The sequence below is a fragment of the Cynocephalus volans genome, chromosome 5 (genome assembly GCF_027409185.1).
Source record: "Cynocephalus volans isolate mCynVol1 chromosome 5, mCynVol1.pri, whole genome shotgun sequence".
NCBI lineage: Eukaryota > Metazoa > Chordata > Mammalia > Dermoptera > Cynocephalidae > Cynocephalus > Cynocephalus volans.
In genome coordinates, this window is record NC_084464.1 from 137,078,938 (window position 1) to 137,103,661 (window position 24,724).

The 24,724-nt window shown below is 39.2% G+C and overlaps 1 protein-coding gene across 1 annotated transcript in view; it reads right to left on the bottom strand.

The window, feature by feature from the left end:
* Positions 1-24,724, bottom strand: part of MAP3K5 (mitogen-activated protein kinase kinase kinase 5) — a 202,100-nt gene that overhangs the window by 176,302 nt on the left and 1,074 nt on the right. The gene's annotated exons all lie outside the window — the stretch shown is intronic.

Consider the following 24,724-nt stretch of genomic DNA (forward strand, 5'->3'; position numbering starts at 1 on the left):
ACAAGCCTAAAATTGATATGGAAATACAAGGGAATCAAAATATCCAAAACAGTCTTGAAAAAGAACAAAGTTGGAGGACCCACTTCTTGATTTCAAAATTTAACACAAAGCAAAAGTAATCAAGCCTGTGTGGTCCTGGCACAAGGACAAACACACAGATCAATGCAATAAAATTGAGAGTATAGGAATAAACTCATACATTTATGGTCAACTGATTTTTGACAAGGGTGCCAAGAAAATTCAATGGTGAAAGAAAGTTCTTTTCAGCAAATGTTGCTGGGACAATTAGATACCCACATGAAAAAGAATGATGTTGGACCCCTACCTCAGGGGGTATATAAAAATTAACTCAAAATGGATCAATGACTTAAATGTATGAGCAAAACTATAAAACTCTTAGAAGAAAATATAGGTGTAAATCTCCATGACATTGGATTGGGCAGTGGTTTCCAACACAGGACACCAAAAATACAAGCAACAAAAGAAAAAATAGATAAATTAGACTTTGTCAAAATTAGAACTTGTTGTGCTTCAAAGGAGACTATCAAGCAAATGAAAACCCATAAAATGGTAGAAAATACTTGCAACTCATATATCTGATAAGGGGGGCCGACCTCGTGGCGCACTCGGGAGAGTGCAGCGCTGGGAGCACAGCAGTGCTCCTGCCGCGGGTTCAGATCCTATATAGGGATGGCCGGTTCGCTCACTGGCTGAGCGCGGCGTGGCTGGTCACAAAAAAAAGACAAATAAGGGAATTGTATCCAGACTATGTAAAGAACTATTACAACTCAACAACAAAAAGACAAATTAAAAAATGAGCAAAGAATCTGAATAGACAGTTCTGCAAAGAAGATATGCAAATGGCCAATAAGCACATGAACAGATGCTCAACATCATTAGTCATTAGGGAAATGTAAATCAAAATATCTAGAATAGGCAAATTCATAGAGACAGAGGGCAGATTAGTGGCTGCCAGGGCCTGGGTGGAGGGAGGGATAGGAGGGACTGCTGATGGGTACAGGGTTTATTTGTAAGCTGCTAAAAATGTTCTGGAATTAGGTATTGGTGATGGTTGCACACTTTGTGAATCCGCCAAAAATCACCGAATTGTATATTTTTAAAAGGTGAATTTTATGGTATAGTTGCACTACATAACAATGACAGACTGTGTATACAACAGTGGTCCCATAACATTATAACACCGTATTTCTACTGTACTTTTTCTATGTTTAGATATGTTTAGATACACACATACTTACCATTGTGTTACAATTGCCTACAGTATTCAGTACAGTAACATGCTGTGCAGGTGTGTAGCCCAGGAGCCATAGGCTACACCATATATCCTAGGTGTGTAGTAGGCTATACCATCTAGGTTTGTGTAAGTACACTTTGTGATGTTGTGATGTTCACACAACGATGGAATCGCCTAATGATGCATTTCTCAGGACATATCCCTGTTGTCAAGCAGTGAATAACCATATATGAATTATGGTTCATATATGCTTTTAAAATGAATTTAAAAATAGAAGGAAGAGAGAATTATACAGAAGTGGAATGGGGTAAAAATATACAGAAAAACGAATAGTGAGGTGATGACAGAGTGAAGACCACCAGCTGAGTGTCCTGTGGGCAGGGCCCATGTCACTTTCACCTTCTATCCCCAACGTCTGGCACATGATGCAGACCCAGCCAGTGTGGAAGGAATGAAGGAGGGAAAGAAGTAAGGAAGGAAGGGAGGGAGGGAGGGAGGGAGGGAGGGAGGAAGGGAGCAATGAAGGAAGACAGGAGGGAAAAGAGGGAGGGAGGAAGGAAGGAAGGGAGGAGGTTTTGGGACAGACAGTGACTATATACGTCAGCAACTCCTAATCACATTACTGTGTTACACTGAAAGAAAAGTAACTCAATGACTGTCACTAAGTTTTCCTCTTCCTCTAAGGGAATGGGAGACCATATGTGGGGCATTTCCCCCAAGGGATGGATTGGGGCATTGGGTAAAAGAGGAAAGCTTAGCCCCCTCACAGAATGTATTACACTATACATTTAGTATTGTATGATAACTGTTTATAATAGCAACTCTAAGCAAAGTAGAAAAGGTTAAATTATTTTCAGTATAATCCTTAAGAGCAAGGGACAAGACATTTTATATAATAACTCATGTATTTCAGACCATTTCCTGACCAAATACTGTTTTTTAGAGAAATGTTTATAAATTTCACTTAGCCCACAAATTGTTTCCTTTTATCAACCATAGTACATTTGAATACAAATATGTTACTTTTCCTACTTCACACAACAAAATAAATTCAAGATGGAGGAAGGAGTCAAGTATAAAAAGAATATCTATTAAACTTTCTAGAAGAAAATAAAAATGAGTACTTCTCAGATCTACGTACTTCTCATATTGTTTTTTTAAGTACAGAAGCAAGAATCTGTACGTAAAAGCAATTGTAGAAATCACAAAAGAAAAAAAAATCCATGTCAAGAATTCACATAAAAAATTATAATAAACATCACACTAAGAAAATAATGTAATAAATTTGGAAAAAGAAAGGATTGATATTCTTAATACATATACAACTACTTACTATTTTAGAGGAATCTAGAACAGGTTTCTGGTTTGAAAACTTGGTGCTATTTAATGAGATGTTAAGAACTAGAGAAGGGAACCAATTTCTGTACGGAAATGAGTTTGAGGTTCCTGTGGACCAGCCACCAGGTTTGAAGTGTGAAGCAGATTTAACCTAAGCTCCAGGGTCTGGGCTAGAAAGATATACTGGCGAGTCATGTGACACCCAAAAAGGCATTTTGTTCATTTCACATGAACAAAGGAACGAAACCTAGCTGATTCCTCATATTGCAGCCAAAAAATTGTAAAACTAAAACTACCCTAATCTTTTTATTATTATCACCATTACCATTATTACTATTATCAAAGAATATTCCATACTTCTCAACGACCCAATATTGTGAGATGCTATTTTTGGAAAATTCAAGTTTCCAACCTGAGAGCTGATTTCTATATATTTGGCTTTATAATGGCCCCCCACTATATAAAAGAGGGGTGGAGGGGGGAGAGCACTTTGTCCTTAGTAAAGCAGTGCTTAAGTATGTGAGCATACAAAATGTTTCTATGTTTTCTTCCCTAGCCTACCGTGGTTCAGTATGGCACAGAAGACACTGCAAGGAAGCATCATCAGAAACATCAGTCAATACTGTGTACCTCTCTGTATGCAGTAGGTATAAAAGATAAAGCTGAAGGGAGCAGTTTCCAAGATGTGCCAGTAAAACAGCAACTATTCAGATAAGGATTTGGGCGGGGGTGGGGATGGGTGGGCTTCTCTCTGGAAAGGACGAGGAGACCATGAATACAAATGAATGCGCAGGTATGGTAGTGAGAATAAGTTCAAGTTAATCCACACTTTATTTCAGTAATCTAGGCAGGGCAGCCCTCTGCTCAGGAGTGGTTAGGAAGCTAAGATGAAGAAAACCTAACAAGGAAGCAGAGTTTTGAAAAAATGTTAAGTGTTCCCACTGTAAGTTTACAAGGTGAGATGGCAAACTGGGCAAACCTACCTTATTTTCAAAAATGAATCATTTTTACTGTTATAAGTAACCAGAGTTATGAACAATGAAGTGTTTCACGTGGCTGAGAAAAACAATACAAGCATTTTGAATTCTAGTTCTTACTCTTTAGCTTTCAAAAGCCTGTGAAATCGGCCACTGGGGATAGACGAATGAAAAATGAACTAGCCCGAGATATCCATTTCCTTAATGGGCACTTCCCCTTCCTGAACAAGTCCTACACTGCTGTAAACTGAGTCAACCAGTAAGCAGTCCTCAACTGAAGCTAAATCACTGTGAATTCAAATTTATCTAAGTTACAGAATCTCCCACGGAAAAGCAACCCTATTTTCAGCCAATTAAAATTAGCAAAACAAAAACAAAAAACTCCAAGTACATTTACAAAGGGTCATGCTCCAAAAGTTCTTCCTGTAAAAAAGTGGTTGGGAATTTGTGTTCCACGTTCCCACAGAAACACTGGTAAATAATACCTGAACCCACAAAGGCCTACTGACTTCATCCTGTCTCTGAGGCATGAATTCTGGCAGGACCAGGCAATATCCTCCCCCCAGGAGTAGCATGTGCTGCTTCTAGCGACCGCCTTCTCTTTCTGCTTCTCTCACGCACACCTTTCTTTAAATAATACTCCTTGTTACATGACTCCCAGTGTTCACCAGCAATCAGTCAAGTCACCAGACCTGACTTTTACCACCCTGTACTTGCCTGAAACAACTCTAACAAAAGTCATCAGGGGCTTTGTAATCTCCAAGTCCAGTTACTTCTCTGAAACATTCAACTTCGCGAACCTCTGACAAGCCCTCTTTGTGTTGCTGTCAGATTTCTCTCTCTCCTTCTGAACTTTCTCCCATCTGTTGTTCTACCTTGCTGACCACCTTCTCTTTCTCACTAGTGGTCTCCTTTCTCTGTCCATCTTTAAATGCTGTTGTTCTCTGAGTTCTATCACAGGCCCTCTTGTTTTTCTACCCTTTCCTTGTGGGACTCTGATTTATTCCCATGATTTAAAATGCCTGGCACATAATAAGTGCTCAATAAATGTTAGATTTCACTATTATCCTTCAAAACCCAATTCAAATGTCACCTCCTGTCCAGAGTCTTAGCCAACCTCCTCCACACTCCCTTCTCCCCAAGAAAAATCCTCTATCATCTGTATTTTCAATGCACTTTACATAAACCTCCACTATAACAATTAGCACAACCTAAGTTTATAGGCTGGCCTACCGTCCCAGACTGTGAGCCCCTCAAGAGAAGGGATGTTGTCGTTGAACGCTATTCTGTAAACATCATTAAGTGTCATATCCCGGTCACAAACTGATGTGGAAGAGCTGGGGGATGTCAAGATCCATAAAATGTGATTTTTGCCATAAACTCACACTTAAGCAAGAAAAGCAGACACCAAAACCAATAACTAAAATACCAGTGGGGAAAAGTGTGATAGTCATGCATTCAATCAATCAATCCTAGCTTCGGAATGCTTGGCTTATTATGCACCAAGCACTCCAATAGGTACTAGAGATACAGAGTAAACAAGACAGACAAGAAAAAGATGTGGAATTATATTTTAATGACCCTTTAAATATATAACTGAAACTGTTCCTTCTCTGTCAGACCTTTCTAACAAAGGATTTCTCATTATCCTATCATATTGGACTTGATTTTTTCAGTTGTTCCTTCTTAGTCATATCACATATGATGCAAGACTGATAGAGCAATGACTTTTTTCATATCTCCCAAAGAGTCGAGTATGCTTTGAATACTGAATTTGTAAAGCAAATCAAGATTTATTTAGTGGCTTTTAAAGATTATTTTAAGAAGAAATCAACAGGGGCTACTAACAAAAACGTGCGATATAAATTTACACTCTTAAAGAGAGAATAAAAATAGAAAGATAAATAGTTCCATGATTATTCTTAGTTTAAATAAAAAAGAATGCTAAGGTCAAGCTCATAAATAACTATGCAATATGCTGGATTTAGGAAGAAAGTTCCTTGCTGACCACATATTATGTATATGGCATATATTATATAGTATATATAAGGTATATATATATATATATATATATATATATATTAGGTATAACATAATTAGGTATATATTATGGCTCAAAAGTTGGCTAATACTTCCGTGGCTAGATGGGACATTTACAAGTCTTGAAAAGGTAAATCTCATAGACTAAATATAAAGTCTTTAGAAGGTTATAACCTAGTTCAAGTCTCAAATTAAGCTGTCAGCATTTAGACCAGGTAACTGAAAACTGAAAGCAGATTAGGACCTTGGATTCTCCAATCATAGCCTATTTCTTCTTTTATGCTCTCAGAAAATCTTCTCAAATTAAATGTGGCATAACTATCCTCTGGCACAGAACTCTATTCAGGCAACATGCTCCTTATTCCCTGACAAATAAACCAAGGAGAACAAACCAAGGAACACGGAGTTTGAAAACAAAAAAAATCATGATTGCTTTGTGCATTTGCCACTGCTAACTTATTCTAATCTGTCTGATGATATTTTGGAGGAAAGCACAAACCTATTAAATAGCTGTGGTGTGGGAAAAATTAAGGCATTGGCAACATACAATTACCACAGTACAATTTTGCTTCCAAATTCCCAAGCAGTGTCCCAACACAGTGGCAAAAGTTCTTGTGTGAACAACTTACTCCTCTGGGACTACTTGATGATGAGATCTGGTCCTTCTTGGGCTGCTCCAGATTAGAAATGAACTTGCAGCCTGGAAACAACTAATGATAAGAAGATCCAATCCTGGACCATCAAGAGATTATCCATCAAAGTATGTTCACTATTTATTTAACAAGATAAATTCTACTTCTTTAATAAAGCCTGCCGTATGTGGAGAGTCCTGAGCTCTATAAAGCTTGGAAATTATGAGGCTGCCCTTTCCCATTATTCGTTTATATTTCACCAAGCAGTGAAAACACGTGTCTTAATGTTGCAGGCTAACCAGGGAGACACAGCAATATCTTCATTATATTTCCAAGTGTACATGAGATTTGGCTGAAGTAGAGGACTGTCACTCTTATGATATCAAGGTTTAACCTTCTCAAAGATTTCATAAACAGGCACCAAACAAGCCATAGGTGATGACACCTATAAAAGTAACTATAACACTATGTGAAGGTTATTTAACACATACAAATTAAGACATAAAAATTCTTCCTCTTGGAGTTAGTTGTCTGCCTTTTGCCTGCCCTCTTTCGCCTTAAACGGAGACTCAAGAACCGAAGGATTCTATCTGAACTTCTAAACTTCCCATAAATCCAGGTAAGCCGTGTCCTAACCTTGTCATTAATAAACACTGATAATATTTACACATTAGCAGCCTTTAAAAGCTCCTGCAACTTGCCTTCTTAACTAGTATGTCTTTGCATCTAACTCATTTCTTCAAAAGAATGTTAAAAAGTGAACTTCATAAGCACACTGTGTTCATGACAAGTATGAATTTTTGTTAGTTATAACTTGATCTGACATAAATTAATCAAAATTAACCCTGATGTCACAAATGTGCCACTCATTTGAATATATGCTAAATGGGCTAGTAAACACTAATGAAATATTCCTATAAATTAAATGTTAATCAAGTCAAAAGCATAAATGACCATGCAAAAATTTCACAATAAAGACAACCCTTAACTTCAGACATTGGAAACAATGCAGATCTGCAGAATGACATTCTAATAAACACAGCAAGATCAGTCCTTGGGTAACCCACTCACATGTCATATTTAATGGTTAAATGAGTTTTCTACACTACTGATTTTATAAAGGAAAGAAGAGTCTAGAACTCTCTGAAGAGTCTAGGCTAGCATTTCCTTTCCAATTTTATTTCAGATTTACCAACTGCCAAGTGTGCTTTAAGCACATAAAATATTGGCAGCCCTGAGATGCATGGCAAGAAAAGTCAGGCCAACTATTCTTGTCATAACTCACGTGCAAGCTACAACATTGGGCTCGAATTTTACTAGGTCATGCCAAGCAACTTGTAATCGATCCCTGCTTTGCAACTAATAATCTACATACACGCTAAGAGATACATGAAGTTTTAAAGCCAGACTCCTTAACTCCTCTGTATTGTCTACTAATCTTTTCTTACTCTAATTCTATGCAAACAGTAAAAAATGGGCCAATATATCTAGGAAACTAATTGACCAGGAGTTATTTTTGAAAAATTAAAATCCTATTGTCTAGATCTGAATATCTGGATTTTCACTGGATCAACCAAAGCTAATTTCTCGAGACCAAGTCCTAAAAATCTAGAAATTATCTTGGTAGAGCTAACATACATCACGTATATATATGACTCAAAAATAACTAGAAATGTTATGTAAAGTGTACATTCATAAATGTTGCTTAGAACTTTCACTGGTAGCCCAGATTTCTACTTTAGTCATTTTTTATGCATATCATAATACAGATATGGTTCTGCATCAACAATGTATCCAATACATACCTATCTTTATTATCGAAACGGAATTTTGTTTGTTTACTATTCTCATTTTGGCCCAGCCATTCAATAACTTGGCATTCAGGTTTACTATTTTCTGTTAACCAAGGACCACACACCTCAGACATCGTCAACTAGCAAGCAACACAATTTTATTATGAACCATAGGCCTAAAGAATACTACATTGATATTACGTTGTTGGCATGTTTCAATTACCTAAAACAACCTAGATTTTTCCCACAAACTGAAAAGATTAATACAAGGGTATTTGAGCACAGTTTAAATTACACTACTAGAAAAATAATATATAAGAAAAAAGGTTTCAAGTCTCAGGCAATAACTTAATTTGCTTCTGTAAGAGTCAGTATAAAAGATTCTTCTTAATTAAAGAATAATAATACCCCCTTGTAAGTCGTTTTGATAGATTTTATCAATATTTATTAAAATAATCTCTTAAAGGTTTTTAATAAACCTGGGAATTTATTTTAAAAGTTTTCAGTATGACACTGACTTCATACAAATAAGAAAGTGGGGAGCCTAACGCATAGTATATTGTTGTGTAAGATTTTATTTTCAGCGCATTTTCACATCTATGATAGCAGTAAAAAACATTTTTCTCAAGTGTACAGTTCAATGAAATCATCCACATTATGAAGTCCTTAAAAAAATTCCCTTGGATTTTTCACTTATACACTTATTTGCTACATCATCTTCCATGTGGTAAGTTCTCAATACTTACTAAATTGCTGAATTCAACAGGCAAACTGCAAGACCATAACAGGCAGAAGTTGCACTCTTTTAACCTAATTTTGTGCAGAACTTAGAAAGAAATCTTGCGGATTTTAAGTAGTCAACAAATTTCTACTAATGAGAAGACCATAATCATAGTATTAATAATAATTTCAATGTTTCCAAATGGAAAATTTATTTCTCAGAGACAGGAGAACATAGTTATAAATGGATACACAGGTTCAAAACTTAATTCTGCCCCTTAGTAGCCATGTGACACCGAGAAAGTTGATAATAATTTCAAGGTCTCAGTTTCCTCATACGTAAAATTTATCAGCTGTTGCCGTCTGTCTCATAAAGCTGCTTTCAAGACTAAATGAGATCATGTATGTAGAGTGATTGGCACGGCACCTAGCACACAGTAATACAAGTTGTTTGTTTAGGTATGACTTGTCTTAAATTATAAAACCAAAGTCCTATCTTTGGCATATGGAATTTGACAGCAGTTTGCCAGCCCTCTAAAATATAATAAAGTTTTTTCCTCAAAAAAATAAGCCTATTTGGGGCAGTCTAGATGACTGATGTTCCAGCACTGCAGTCATCATACCGATATATTCCTGACTTAATCTGGCTACACGGCTTGTACCTCTTATCACATCCAAAACCCAGGTGACTAACGTCCTAATATTCAATTTGTACATGTTTCCTGATCTGAAACAACCATGATTAGAAACCCTGGTTAAAGCAAGTTACTCTAGGACCCTCTCAGGGCAAACACAGCTTCACATGGCAGAGTAGAAGAGAAAAGAAAACAAAAAGTCCTTTAAGTCGAGTTGCATTCAGAGCACTTGGGGAAAACTACCAGCATAGAGCCTGCTGAGAATAACCAGCTTTCTGTCAAGAAAAGTTGTCAGAGACTGGGAAATGGGCAAAAGAGAGTATTGGGTTTCCTTTCAGTGGAGGGCTGGCCTTGTAGCACACCCTCTGGGAATTACCTGATTTAAAGGCGTGTGCACCTTTGATTATCTTTCTAGTGACTAGGCCATTTTACAGTGCTATTGGGGTATACATTAAGTTGTGCAAAACTGATATTAATAAAAATATTTGTCCATAGCAATACAAATGAATATTGTTTGGCAGAGATACAATTGATTTCCAGCTGGTTTCAAGATGGCGGCGGCTGGGGCGGCTGGCGCGGAGTAGCTGAGGTGGAAAAGGTGGCCACTGGGCCTCAGGCAGCCGGGAAACTTGTGGACCTTTCTCTGGCCATCTCTTAAGGGAGGACTGCTGCTGCTGGCCGGTCGTGGGGGCTCAACGCCACTTTGCCCCCGGCAGGAGAGGCTGCCTCATTTACAGGCAACAGCTTTGAAGTGTGGAGCAGGAAAAGAACTGATTCTTAGCTGCAAAAGCGAGTCTTGAAACAGGGAACACGGCGCCAGGGCTGCTGTGGATGCAGCCAGGATCCCGGAGGCTGGGGCCGCACTGAAGGCGGCCAGCTGCCCTATCCAGGATTCGAGGTTTCAGGCCGGCATTAAAGAAGACTCCTGGGAGCGCCCGAGCGGCGCCGCGACTGAACAGCCCGAGGCGGCAGCGCCGAGAACACGGAAGGCAACAAACCAGAGACAGAGCGAGCGCCCGACCTGGCACAGCACTGTGAGTGATCCCTGGCAAAGCTCTGTTCGGGGGGTGGATGCCCACACGGCTCCCCGCCTGCACCACCAGGCCACTCATTGCCCCGGTGCTGCCTCCATTTTCCCAGGTGCGGGCAGCTCCGCCCTGCTCGGCCATCACTGAGCCCTCCCACTTGCTTGGCCTGGCGCGGGGCTTTCCGGACCCTGCGGGCCGACCTCCTCTCCCACTCCCTCCACGGTTCTCTGGCAGGGCTGGGGGTGTGGGGCGTCCCGACCAGTTTTGGGAGGGCTAGGAAGTACGGGCGGGCCGACTGTCACTCCACCACACCCTGGACTCCGGCCCCGGTAAACTTCCTGTTACTGGGAGGCAGATACCATCTCTGCGACCACCAGTTTGGAAAAAAGCCTAACGAATTTCTGGTTGGGAATAGTGTGGTAGGAGAGTTCCCAGGTCTGCTTGAACCTGCCGGAGAGCAGGCTGCAGGCGGGCACTAGATTCGGTTTATACCGGGGGGGATACAAAGGTGAACAAGACCCGAGAAAGATCTACACAGTGCTACAAAGGCACCCAGAGAGACTGGTCGTCTGTGCCTAGCAGAAACCTGGTAGACTTCCTGGGCGAGGCGGTGCTGAGCAGGGTCTTGAAGGCCCAGCTGATAGACGAGGGGTGCAGAAGACACGCCCCAACCCAGCACAGTGTGCACAGAGGGGGGAGACCTGCGGCCAGGGAGGCGGAGACTCGACAGAAACCACACACCCGGTGGGGTCGCCACTGCGCGATCTAACAGCCTGGGCCAGAGCACACTGAACGGGGAGAAGTCCTGTACAGAAAGTGAAAGCTCAACAGAGATCACACACCCTGTGGTGCGTGATCCACCAGCCCAGCAGAGTACAAGCTGACCAGAAAGGTGGATCCCCGGAGAAGCCCAAGACCCGAGGCAACCACACACACAAGACACTAGAGGCCAACTGAGCAGTCACGGCGGGAGCCATACCAAATTGGCAACCACAGCAACATCCTAGTTAGTCATTAGTCTTAAACCGGTGGACTGTGAAACCCCCTGCCACAATGAATAAACACCAAAAAAAAGACACCAGAAATACAAAAAATCAAGAAAGTACACCACCAAAAGTTAATAAATCTCATACTCTAGATCCTATAGAACAAGAAGCCCTTGAAATAACTGATAAGGAATTTCGAGTGATAATTCTAAGGAAACTGAATGAGATACAAGAAAACTCAGCTAGACATCATGATGAAATGAGGAAAAGTATACAGGATCTGAAAGAGGAAATATACAAGGAAATCAATGTCCTGAAAAAAAATGTAGCAGAACTTGCTGAACTGAAGAAGTTATTCAGCGAAATAAAAAACACAACGGAGAGTTTAACCAGCAGGCTTGTCGAAGTTGAAGAGAGAACCTCTGAACTTGAAGATGGGCTGTTTGAAATAACACAAGCAGACAAAAAGAAAGAAAAAAGAATCAAGGACATGGAAGAAAATCTGAGAGAGATATCAGACAACCTCAAGCGCTCAAATATCCGAGTCATGGGTATTCCAGAAGGGGAGGAAAATGGAGATTCCATTGAAAACATATTCAACAAAATAGTGGCAGAAAACTTCCCAGGTATAGGAAAAATCACAGATCTTCAGATCCAGGAAGCTCAACGATCTCCAAACGTATTCAACCCAAAAAGGCCTTCTCCAAGACATGTCATAGTCAAATTGGCAAAACTCAGAGACAAAGAGAGAATCTTAAAAGCTGCAAGAGAGAAGCGTCAAATCACCTATAAGGGAGCCCCAATCAGGTTAACATCAGACTTCTCATCACAAACCCTAAAAGCTAGAAAGGAATGGGATGATATTTTCAAAATACTAAAAGACAAAGATTGCCAGCCAAGAATACTCTACCCTGCAAGGCTATCCTTCCGAAATGAGGGGCAAATAGTATATTTCTCAGACAAACAAAAACTGCGGGAGTTCACTACCACAAGACCACCCTTACAAGAAATCCTCAAGGGAGTACTGGGTTTGGTTCCTGAAAAATAACTACCACTGCCATAAAAACCTAAGAAAAATCTAAACCCGCTAGTACAATAAAAATGGCATTCATGAAGAGAAAACAAGCTAACAAAAACACTATCTACAACCTAAGGAACCAACAAACAAAGAAACCAAACAGTAAATCAGAAAGCAAGGAACAAAAGACACCTAAGACAACCAAACAACCAATAAAATGCTAAGAATAAATCAACACCTTTCAATAACAACTCTTAATGTTAAAGGCTTAAATTCCCCAATTAAAAGACACAGACTGGCTGACTGGATCAAAAAGCAGGACCCAACTATATGCTGCCTACAAGAGACCCACCTCACCCATAAAGATTCACACAGACTAAGAGTAAAAGGATGGAAAAAGATTTACCATGCAAACAGAAAAGAAAAACGAGCTGGAGTGGCTATTCTTATATCTGACAAAATAGACTTTAAACTAAAAACCATAAAAAGAGACAATGAGGGACACTACTTAATGATAAAAGGACTGATCCATCAAGAAGACATAACAATCATAAATATGTACGCACCCAATGTTGGAGCAGCCAGATTTATAAAACAAACTCTATTAGACCTAAAGAAGGAAATAGACACTAATACCATAATAGCAGGGGACCTGAACACTCCACTGTCAATATTAGACAGATCATCTAGGCAAAGAATCAGTAGAGAAACACAAGATCTAAACAAGACTCTAGACCAATTGGAATTGGCAGATATCTACAGAACATTCCACCCAACAACCTCAGAATATTCATTCTTCTCATCAGCACATGGATCATTCTCCAAGATAGATCACATTTTAGGTCACAAATCAAGTCTCAATAAATTCAAAAAAATTGGAATTATCCCATGTATCTTCTCAGACCACAATGGATTAAAACTAGAAATTAATAACAAACAAAACTCTGGAAACTATACAAACACATGGAAATTAAACAGCATTCTACTTAATGACATATGGGTCCAAGAAGAAATCAAGCAGGAAATCAAAAAGTTTATTGAAACTAATGAAAACAATGATACATCATACCAAAACCTGTGGGATACTGCAAAAGCAGTATTGAGGGGAAAATTTATTGCATTAAATGCTCACTTCAGAAGAATGGAAAGATGGCAAGTGAACAACCTAACACTTCACCTTAAAGAACTAGAAAAACAAGAACAATCCAATCCTAAAGTTAGCAGACGGAAAGAAATCATTAAGATCAGAGCAGAACTGAATGAAATTGAAAACCAAAAAACAATTCAAAAGATCAACGAATCAAAAAGTTGGTTTTTTGAAAAGATAAATAAAATTGACAAACCATTAGCATGGCTAACAAAAAAAAGAAGAGAGAAGACTCAAATAACAAAAATTAGAAATGAAAAAGGCGATATTACAACTGATTCATCTGAAATACAAGCAATCATTCGAGACTACTATAAACAACTATACGCCAACAAATTTGAAAATCTGGAGGAAATGGATAAATTTCTGGACACACACAAGCTCCCAAAACTGAACCGTGAAGACGTAGAAAATTTGAACAGACCAATAACAATAAAGGAGATTGAAGCTGTTATCAGAAGGCTCCCAACAAAGAAAAGCCCAGGACCAGATGGATTCACAGCAGAATTTTACCAAACATTCAAAGAGGAATTGACACCGATTCTTTACAAACTATTCCAAAAGATTGAAACGGACGCAAATCTCCCAAACTCATTCTATGAAGCAAACATCATCCTGATACCAAAACCAGGTAAAGATATAACCAAAAAAGAAAACTACAGGCCGATATCCTTGATGAATATAGATGCAAAAATCCTCACTAAAATACTAGCAAACAGAATACAGCAACACATACGAAAAATTATTCATCACGACCAAGTGGGATTCATCCCAGGGATGCAAGGTTGGTTCAACATACGCAAATCAATAAATGTGATACACCATATTAATAAACTCAAACACAAGGACCATATGATCATCTCTATAGATGCTGAAAAAGCATTTGATAAAGTTCAGCACTCATTCATGACAAAGACCCTCTATAAGTTAGGTATAGAGGGAAAGTATCTCAACATAATTAAAGCCATATATGCCAAACCCACTGCCAATATCATCCTGAATGGGGAAAAGCTGAAAGCTTTTCCTTTAAGAACAGGCACTAGACAAGGATGCCCACTCTCACCACTCCTATTCAACATAGTGTTGGAAGTACTAGCCAGAGCAATCAGAGAAGAGAAGGAAATAAAGGGCATCCAGATTGGAAAAGATGAAGTCAAACTGTCCCTGTTTGCAGATGACATGATCCTATATATCGAACAGCCTAAAACCTCTACAAAAAAACTGTTGGAATTGATAAATGATTTCAGCACAGTAGCAGGATACAAAATCAACACACAAAAATCAGTAGCATTTCTTTTCTCCAATAGTGAACATGCAGAAGGAGAAATCAAGAAAGCCTGCCCATTTACAATAGCCACCAAAAAAATAAAATACTTAGGAATTGAGTTAACCAAGGAGGTGAAAAATCTCTATAATGAGAACTACAAACCACTGCTGAGAGAAATTAGAGAGGATACAAGAAGATGGAAAGATATCCCATGCTCTTGGATTGGAAGAATCAACATAGTGAAAATGTCCATACTACCCAAAGTGATATACAAATTCAATGCAATCCCCATCAAAATTCCAAAGACATTTTTCTCAGAAATGGAAAAAACTATTCAGACATTTATATGGAACAATAAAAGACCACGAATAGCCAAAGCAATGCTCAGCAAAAAAAATAAAGCTGGAGGCATAACACTACCTGACTTTAAGCTATACTACAAAGCTATAATAACCAAAACAGTATGGTACTGGCATAAAAACAGACACACTGACCAATGGAATAGAATAGAGAATCCAGAAATCAACCCTCACACTTACTGCCATCTGATCTTTGACAAAGGCACCAAGCCTATTCACTGGGGAAGGGACTGCCTCTTCAGCAAGTGGTGCTGGGATAACTGGATATCGTTATGCAGGAGAATGAAACTAGATCCATACCTCTCACCATATACTAAAATCAACTCAAAATGGATTAAGGATTTAAATATACACCCTGAGACAATAAAACTTCTTAAAGAAAACATAGGGGAAACACTTCAGGAAATAGGACTGGGCACAGACTTCATGAATACGACCCCAAAAGCACGGGCAACCAAAGGAAAAATAAACAAATGGGATTATATCAAACTAAAAAGCTTCTGCACAGCAAAAGAAACAATTAAAAGAGTTAAAAGACAACCAACAGAGTGGGAGAAAATATTTGCAAAATATACATCTGACAAAGGATTAATATCCAGAATATATAAGGAACTCAAACAACTTTACAAGAAGAAAACAAGCAACCCAATTAAAAAATGGGCAAAAGAGCTAAGTAGGCATTTCTCTAAGGAAGATATCCAAATGGCCAACAGACATATGAAAAAATGCTCAACATCACTCAGCATCCGGGAAATGCAAATCAAAACCACATTGAGATACCATCTAACCCCAGTTAGGATGGCTAAAATCCAAAAGACTATGAACGATAAATGCTGGCGAGGCTGCGGAGAAAAAGGAACTCTCATACATTGTTGGTGGGACTGCAAAATGGTGCAGCCTCTATGGAAAATGGTATGGAGGTTCCTTAAACAATTGCAAATAGATCTACCATACGACCCAGCCATCCCATTGTTGGGAATATACCCAGAGGAATGGAAATCATCAAGTCGAAGGTATACCTGTTCCCCAATGTTCATCGCAGCACTCTTTACAATAGCCAAGAGTTGGAACCAGCCCAAATGCCCATCATCAGATGAGTGGATACGGAAAATGTGGTACATCTACACAATGGAATACTACTCAGCTATAAAAACGAATGAAATACTGCCATTTGCAACAACATGGATGGACCTCGAGAGAATTATATTAAGTGAAACAAGTCAGGCACAGAAAGAGAAATACCACATGTTCTCACTTATTGGTGGGAGCTAAAAATTAATATATAAATTCACACACACACATACACACATACACACACAAACGGGGGGGGGTAAGAAGATATAACAACCACAATTATTTGAAGTTGATACAACAAACAAACAGAAAGGACATGGTTGGGGGGGAGGGGGGGAGGGAGAAGGGAGGGAGGTTTTGGTGATGGGGAGCATTAATCAGCTACAATGTATATCGACAAAATAAAATGTAAAAAAAAAAAAAAAAAAAAAAAAAAAAAAAAAAGAGATACAATTGATTTCCACTCTGTAGAAAAGATGACTCCAACACTTATACTTATAGAATTGCCTTACAGAGTATTAATCAGTTTAGCATCTACTAGCAAATTCATTTCGGCATTCCTGACTGTGTGTGTGTCTGGGTGTGTACAATATTTGCTCTTCAAATGCTCCTTTGAACCAGTTTCAATATCTTACTGGTTTTCTCTTTTTAAAAAATGAGTTAATTAAACATTTGCCATACGTTCATATTTGTAGAGAGTCATGCTTTTAGATCTTTGAAAATTATAATCTATCAAATTAGAATATAGTACTTCACATGAAGGAAGCACTTTTCTAGGAAGAGAAATTGATGAGGTAAAAATAGGCTTTTAGTTTTGTCCAGAATGATTTATTTCTTCAAAAGAGAGAAAAAAAAGAAGTGAAACAAATATGTCAAAATGTTTAACAACTATGATCTTTATATAGTGGATGCATGAATGTCTATTATACTATTTTACGTACTTTTTTATGACTGTTTTATAACTTAAATTTTAAAAAAATTTTTTAAACAATTAGTTGGGCAGAGAGGAATGGGGAATATAGGTAGTTCCTCCTGACTTCTTCCTTAATACCAGTTTTTCCCATATATGTTATAAACCTTTAGACTCCTGAAGATTTATGTCTTCTTCTCTTTCAGCAGTAAGAAGTATATCACAGGCAATTAATAAATGCTTACAAAATTGAATTACTGGGAATATGCTATCACAGCAGGAGAAACCAAATCAGACTCAGGAGGCAGAATTTCTCAGGGAAACAAGGAAAGGAACTGTACCCAGGCTGTGTTGACAGCCCAGCTGTCTGATACACTTTAGATAAAGGCCTGTTTTGGCCTATCACTTGGTGGTCCATCTGACTATTATGCCCAGAAAATAACCCAAGACTTGCCTGGAGAAAGCCCAATTTAGAGCTCCTGACCAAGCAACTTGCAACCAGGATTCAGTATAGGCTCTAGGCTCCCTTTTTGGTATTAACAGAGAAATGTCAATCAGCTTTCTCATTGATGATTTTGCAAGACTGTTAACAAGAAGTCACTGAAATTTGTTAGCAAGAGGGGAACAGAGTGTCACTACTATGATTTTTCCTCATAATAATGGACCAAGATATTAGAACTGATCGTCTTAAACAGGATATATGCTTTGAAATGTTTTCCACTATAGGGGGAAACTGTGGAACAGTGGAAAAAACTCCTGGATTATTTTGGAAGTCAAACTTGAGTCTGACTCTTATTTAACCATTTGATTAATTCTGGCCAAGTCACATAACCTTTCCAGCTGTAAAATATCATTACACTGCCATGTCTATTTTTTATGGAGTCAATAAGATGATCAAAATGGGAGGACTACAGAGCATTGAACAACATACATTTATATCATCATTCTGACCCAGCCACATAAAATCACCCATACACCATCATAATCAAATTATGAATTGGGAAATACTTAGCTAGAAGTAAAACTTGTGGCCCCTGGACAGCAAGAACCATACTCCCGGTCTTGGCTGCCCCAGCTCTAAGCTGGTCGTGTCACAATAAACATATTTGAAAACTTGAATGTGACATTAAGAGGTATTTGACATGTAATAGCCATGGATAAGTTTTTTTTTTTAATAAGAAGTAAGGGTAATCAAGATTTTTAAAGGAGGAACAATTCTCTGGCTTAGGTAAATTCTTGGTTTTATATGGTTTGACGTTGATATCCACTAGGGCAGCTCTCGCCCATATTTCTGTTTCTTTAGAGTTCACAAGTACAGAAGAGGCTAAAAGTGTTGGAAAGTACTGATATAATTGGTCACAACCATTTTTAGAGACTTCTTGTACTAAGGAATATTACTTCCTTCCTGTATGAATCATATACAAAAGGCAATTGCTTTTCTCATTGTTGATTAACTACTCTAACAGAAAAGGTTTCTAACAATGAAACGTTTACTATTACTCTGTGTAACTCCTGTGGCATTTAAGTTACACAGATCTGTTCTGCTATGATTTTTATTAATGAGGAGATATTCTTCACATTTAAATTCTCTCTCCTCCCTCCTGTTTCCCCTAAAAAAAAATTACCACAATGTAGTTTGGGTTATGTATCCAGGCTGTCTTCAGGATATACCCTATCCAAAGCTGTGGGTTCTCAGTTTTGTCCTGATACCCACATAGCAGTGGATTCCTGCAACTCTGCCTACATTCCCCACATTTCTGACTCTCATCTTGCCCAAGGTGGGATAGAGATGCTGGCATGTTCTACAGCCACAGTGAAAGCCCCAAAGGGAATGGAAAGGGGAGCATGTAATAAAATGCCCTAGAATTGCCTTTTGGGAGGGGCCCCCATTTCATAACACACTGTCAGCTCTAGAGTCACTGGCCAACAATGCACTTTCCTATGTTCTCTACTTTCCTGGTTTGGGGTGGTGATGGAAGGGAACACATGGGGGATCTACTTGCAAAGTAGACAGAGTTGGTATGTTGCACAAGAAAGACTTGCATGTTCATTGGGCTTTGTGCCTGTCAACCTCCAGCTGCCTCACTGAGAAACTGTGAACCAATTTTATCCTGCAAACTAGAAACAGGAACTGAACAGGCCTCTAACCAGGCCTCTGAAACAGGAAGCAGGGGACAGTCCCTGTAGCCACAAGAGGGGAACTGACCCATAGCAGAGAACTCCCAGAAGGCTGGCAGCAGCTAAGAACTGCTGAGACAAGACCATGTTATGCACTTATAAACAGGCTTCACTTAGAGATCGAACCAGCTCGAACTACCAGCTAATGAATGCCTCAAGCAGACCAAAGGTGACCAAGTTGAGGAAAGAAACCAAGATCCCAGGAAACTGGGAAGCAGGGCCAGTCATGACAATCTGCAGTTGACTATTGGGGTAAGAACTCAGTGCTCTAAAAACTAATCTATTTTTGTGCTTTCTTTTCAGTTTTGCTTTTTTCTGATTTGCTAGTAAAGCTCTTTTTGAAAAATTATAAATTTGCCTCAATTGACCAGTTATCTAAGAAAGGAAGAGGAAGCACAGTGCTTTGGGTTCATATGGGACTGGGCAGGAGCTGCTGCAATGGTGTGCCTGCAAAAAAGTGAAAAGCTCAGAGGAAAACCATGTGTTTTGAGCCCTTCCTAAGCGGGGTTTTCCTTATGAGCTTATGTATGTTTCCTCTTTTGATAATTTTACTAAGGCTTGTTTCTTGGATGAGGAAGCGGAGTCCCTGAAAGGTAGGAAAAGGCTGTAAGGCAGTTCCCATGGTAGTTTTCACTCATCCATTGTGAAATAGGAAAAATGAATAATGGTGAGTTTTTCCCTACATTTGCTATGTGCAAAGAGCTATCCTTTATTCTAAGGTTATACCCCACCCTAATTTTTTTAACATAAAAATGTCTTCCCTTTTTAAAAAATCATGGCAATAGTGGCTGGTTGTTGAGTTTTCTTTCTCTTTCTCCACTTATACTTACTTGGAAAAATTTAAATGTTGGCAAACACATGTCAGTCCTTCAATTTTTTAAAAAAACTGGTTCATGGGAACTACTTTTTAGGAAATGGAGACTTCACCTTCTCCCTCAAAGTATATACGACAATACATAAAAGCTCCAGTGGATTTGAAAATAGAAATGCAAAAGTAGACTAGAAAACTTTTAAGAACTTTTCAGTCTGGGATAGATGGGATACAAGGGTTATGTTTTGGGGTTTTTTGTTTGTTTGTTTGTTTTTTAACCAAATAAGTTTGGAAGTCCTAAGGAGCTTTGCTGGAAGAAAGTGAAGCCAAAGCCCAGAAAGGTCAGATGCCTCTCCAGAGAAATGACATAAATGGGTGACTTTCATCATGAGCTCCAGCAGAGTGGGAACATAACATGGGTGGAAATAGAAAAGCTAATTTTAAGTTCTTAAAATTTCATCTGGCATGTGCCTCCTTCCTGCTACCCACTGTTGCTACAGGGTGAAAGGCTGAGTAAGAGATTGCAGTCTGCAGTGAGAAAGGCCCCAGCGGATGTGATGGCTGGTCACAGGGAAAGTGGAAGCAGGCAGCCAATCTAATCCAGTGCCCACCAAGATGAGTGAGCGTGACAATGGCCCAGGATCTTACATCAGCAGGAAGTTGAAGATTAGGAGGGGAAGAGGCTGAAAGAGGTGAAAGTGTTTGGATCCCGGCTGGCACTGCCTCCTCCTTCACTCAGCGTCCTCTTCTCCCTGCAGCTGCCCAAGCCTTCCTCTGTCCCCCACCTCACCACAACCGCCACCCCACCAATACAAGTTGATGCTCCTTCTACACCTGGCCAAAAGCTAGATCAAAGCAAAAGTCACTGATCTAACACAGAAAAAGGTGTATGCAGAGAGGTGTATTCAAAGTCCCAGTTTTAGGTTTCAGAAACATAATTTTTCCAAATGTTTAAAATGGAGAGTGGGTTCCATACACTGAGTTCAGAAGCCTTCTTAGAGGCTAGTCCCAGAACCAAATGACCATCTGTAATACTGTTTCTAAGGAAAAGCATGCTCCTTGTTCTAAGCAGCAACCTTACATCATTTAACCTGAATGAATGAGTATAATCTCTTTATGGTTCAGTGGTTTCATAAATAAAATGAGAGAATAATAAAGCCTATTCTAGCTATATTCACAGAATTGATGGTCATTAAAAAATTTTTTTCTGGAGACCGACCCTGCCCATTGGGGTCTGTCTAGCTATACTGAGAAATCTCGTACCACTGACATCTCTTAGCTCTTATAGAATTTTACTGCCTACAATGAAGGAGGCTGGAAAGGGATATTGCTAGCTTGGCATTTGCCATCTCTCAGTGATAGTCTCTTGTATATGTAAATAAGATGAATCTTCATAAAAGCATTAATAGAACATTAGTTTTGCCTCAGAAAGGGAATGAAAGGGAGAAGACAAGTATAGTCTAAGAGCAAACTATATTTAAATAACAATCAAATTGGGAAAATCAGTGAAAACCTTTAATTGCAATCTATTCTTTAAAAAGACACCAGTACATAAAGATAGGGAAAGTATGTAAAAATGTCACTAATTTCTTTAAGTTCTCATGCATACCATTAAGTTGAGCTACTTAAACACCAGTTTCCCTTCTAAATGTTGAGGCCCTGGTGAGTCTTCCTTGTTTCTCCTTCCATTTCAGTCCAGGTGTCACCTCCTTTGAAAAGCTACCCCTGAACCCACCCCACCCTTGGTCTGATTCGAGAGGCTGTTTCCTGGGAGCCCAGTGCATTCTTCCTGACCCTTCACAGAGGCACTGACACAGCCAAGGCACTGGGTCTGCCCTCCCCACCCACTCTGAGCTCCTGGGGACAGAGCATGATATATACACGTAGTTCATTAATCTCTATGGACTGAAATGCTTCATTTGTAGTAATAATATTGTAATCCTAACATACAGAATTTGAGAGCTGGAGGGAATATCAGATACCAATTACTCTAACCCTCCGCTCTTCTCTGGGATTTTAAATGACTTGCTCCAAATTAGAGAAGAACCAGGACCAAAATCTAGACCTTCAAACTCCTGTTCCAATGCTCTGTCCCATCACACCATGCTTGCCACTGCAGATTCAGAGGATTAAATATGAGAATCCTAGGAATTCAGTGCAATTTCCCCTCCATTTCAATCCCTGGTCAATTAGAGAGATGAGGGCCTTCCTCACAGTGACTTGGTTCACAGCACAGCTGGGATGAAAACTCAGATCTAACTTGAGAACAGTATTCTTCCCACTATATCATAATGATTCCACTTTCAAGCACAGGTAGTGGGTGAAGAGGAAAGGTCAACATGGCCCAGGGGCCAAATCCTGCAGGCCACCTTTTTTGTGCGTCTCGCAAGCTAAGAAGGGTTTTTACAATTTAAAATGGTTGAAAAAAATAATATTTTGTGAATTATATGAAATTCAAATGTGAGTGTCCATTAATAAAATTTTGTTGGAACATAGCCACAATCATTTGTTTAGGGACCGTTTACGGCTGTTCTCGAGTAACAACAGCAGAGCTTAGTTGTGAGAGAGACTTGAACTGCAAAGTTTAAAATGCTTACTATCTAGTCTTATATGGGAAAAGTTTGTCAACCCTGGTGGAGGAGGAGCCAACCCTCTCTTAGAAGTCAGAAGAAAATAGTTCGGCTACCATCAAACTGAATGGCTCTCAGTTTAGAAAAACAAAGCGTTTGAACAAAACTGACACCATCTGGATTCTGTCACATCTTCATGTTGAATGATGGGGTGCAGGATTCCTGTCATCCAGATGGGCAGGGGCTAAACTGAGGCCTGCTTAGGTCAAAATAAGCAGTGGGATGAGGCAGAGCTGGCCCAGGAACAGAGTTTCCCAGAGCATACCCTCCCTACTCTTCCACACTGCACCCAAATGCCTCGCAAGATCTTTGCCACCTCTCTGTCACAGGATTCCAAGATGGGGAGCTTCCCTTGATCCTGAGAGTAAATCAGCCCACATCAATGGAGGCAGCAAGGGCCAAGCATGTCCTTTAAGGGTCAGCCACCCGACACAGAATCCTGCACTGACCAGTTACTACCTATGAATCCTAGGGCGGCTTATGGATGTCTTGGTTTCTCACCTCACAAGGCAAGTAAGTACAGTACTTTTTTCACAGGCTCATTTGGAGGATTAAATGAGACACAGTTCACATGTTAGCTCCCCTCTAATCTCTCTCTCCCTTTCCCAGAGACAGTATTTGGAGAATAAGAGAAAGTAAGCCTTTTTGGAAAGTTTCTTTCAAATTAGCTTAAAGTTTAAGATTTTTTTTTATAGGACCTTAGAAAAATTGCCCAGTCTATCAGTGCAATAAAAATAGGCTCAAGTGTTTATTTGGGTATTTTCCTCTCATATCTTTCAGTTCTTTGAAGCTTCTTCCAAATTATAATCCAAAAATAAGAGTGTTATAATTTTTAGAAAAGTTATGTTTATATAATTTTTATAGCAAGCCACCCAAAGAACCAAGCTATAATATATTATACTCATGTTCAGTTATGGAGACCAAAGACGGTAAAAAATACCAGAATGAGAAAGTACTAATTTATTTAGTCTGGCTTCCTTAACATCAAGTTCTTCTTGTTCTTAAAATATTCAGCTTTGGCTGAGTTCCAAAACTGACATAAGCCTACTTCAGGTGTTTTGAAGAGGCTGAAGAGAAAAAGAACTGGAAACAAGATTGTAATATAAAACCATAACTTATGTGGTCACAAATGCAAGAAGCTGATTGTTTTGAAACCATTAAACCAAGTTTTTGGCCCACAATTAAAAAAATAAATATGTATATATTCTCAACATCGGATGTACAGGGTGCTGAATGTTAACTTCAATAATAAGTCATTATTCCTAACATTTGCTAACATAGCTAATTGCTTCAGTTACTAGAACTACATCACACTTTCTGAAATCTGTGATAGGTTGAAAAGATACATTTTTTCCCCCATGGATTATGCTAGCAATCGCTTTAATGGCCAAGTTATTCTTAGTGATTAAAACAGCATATCAGCATTTTCAACAATGATAAATTATAAACTTTCCAGCCCACCATGGTATATGGGGTAATAAAAAGCAGGCCCTGGATTTTTCACTAAAACCCTAACAAAGCTATCATGTAAGTCTACTGTAAGTCACCATGTTACTACTTTTGTAAGTCTTACTTGAAAGCTCAAATTGGTAAGAGATGGGAAATTCAAGCCACTAAAACTTGTTGAAGGTGAAATGAGAAGATCCCAGCAAGACGTGCCGATTCACATAGTGGCACTCTGCGTGTAGCTGGATGCGTGGCATGTCATTGTTTCTATCTCCCAAAACTACACTGAGAAAAGGAGAACGTCATCGAAAACCATCACAGGTATATGTAAAAGGAAAATACGGGCCAAACCTAACTGAAGGGCGAGGGACTGACGGGGACAAATACCTCGCACTGCTGAAGAGCAGTTCAAGTCGACCACATGGAGCCCAGGGCTCCAGCGCGGGCGGTGAGTAGGTTAGTGGGTGTCTCCCACAAACG